We start from the raw sequence: 1,741 nt of genomic DNA on the forward strand, positions 1-1,741 counted from the left end.
TTGTGAGGGTATGGTTAAAGTGTGCGCCAATGATGTAACTTTCAATGTTATCAATAAAAAGGCTAATTCCACCTATATTGTTGAGTATGATTCTTTATTTTTGGGGCATCTTAGACTATCGCATATAGGTTTTTCAACCATGAAAAGAATTGTAAAATGTGGTATGATTGCATGCAATATTAAAAACTATGGTAAATGTGAAACATGTGTTAAGGCAAAAATGATTAAGAAACCATTTCCTAGTGTAGAAAGATCATCTAATTTACTAGATTTAATCCATAGTGATCTTTGTGAATTAAATGGTGTTTTAACTAGAGGTGGTAAAAGGTATTTTCTTACTTTTATATATGATTTTAGTAGATATACCTATGTGTTTCTTTTAAAGCATAAAGATGAAACTTTTGATGCTTTTAAATTCTATAAATTAGAAGTTGAAAATCAACTAAATAAAAAGATTAAGGTGCTAAGAAGTGATAGAGGAGGAGAGTACTTCTCTAATGAATTCAATATATTTTGTGAAGAAAATGGTATAATTCATAAGTGCACCGCACCTTATACACCACAACACAATGGTGTTGCCGAAAGGAAAAATAGGACTTATCTAAAGATGATAAATTCTATGTTGGTGTTTTCTAAGTTGAACTTCAACTTATGGGGTGAAGCGTTATTAACCGCTTGTCACATTCTTAATCGAATATCGATGAAGAAAAATGAGATATCTCCATATGAGTTCTGGAAAGCAAGAAAACCCAACATAGGGTACTTCAAAGTGTGGGGATGTCTTGCATATTGCAAGAAAAACAAACCTAATAGAACAAAGTTAGGTTCAAGAGCCATAAAGTGTGCTTTTGTTGGTTATGCCAATAGTAGTAAAGCTTATAGGTTATTAGACTTAGAGTCTAATGTTGTGATTGAATCTAGAGAAGTTGAATTCTTTAAGAACATGTTATGTGACAACAATTCTCAAACTTCAACATCTCTAAAGGAGAATTTGTTATATGAGAATAATTCTCAAGCTTCTACATCCAAAGTTGATTCTCAAGAGGAGAATTCTCAAAAGAATGTAAAGCAACCCTTTAAACTTCGAAGAAGTCAAAGGCTTAAAAATCATAAAAGTCTAGTAGTGGATGAGATAGATTCTCAACGAATTTCATTCTACATGGTAGAAGGAAATAGAGAGGAAGTCATTAGGAAAATTCCTATTGTACTTCTCGTTGAGGATGATCCTAAGACTTATAAAGAAGCTATGCAATCGAGAGATAGTGCATTTTGGAAAGAAGCCATCAATGATGAGATGGATTCCATTCTTTCCAACAACACTTGGGAATTGGTAGACCTCCCACCGAAGTCTAAGCCAATTGGGTGTAAGTGGGTACTTAGGAGAATACCACACTGACGGCACTATCCAAACCTTTAAAGCTAGATTAGTAGCTAAAGGGTTTAGGAAAAAGGAGGGTATCGATTATTTCGATACCTATACGCCTGTTGCAAGAACAACTTCTATAAGAATTTTGTTTGCTTTAGCTTCTATACACAACTTGTATGTTCATCAAATAGATGTCAAAACAGCATGCCTTAATGGTGAACTCAACGAGGAGGTCTATATGGAACAACCCGAAGGGTTTGTCCTACCAAAATTTGAACATAAAGTGTGTAGACTTGTAAAATCCTTATATGGATTGAAACAAGCTCCTAAGCAATGGCATGAGAAGTTTGATCAAGCCATCATGTCTAATGGGTT

This window comes from Humulus lupulus, chromosome 6 (assembly GCF_963169125.1).
Source record: "Humulus lupulus chromosome 6, drHumLupu1.1, whole genome shotgun sequence".
Taxonomy (NCBI): Eukaryota; Viridiplantae; Streptophyta; class Magnoliopsida; order Rosales; family Cannabaceae; genus Humulus; species Humulus lupulus.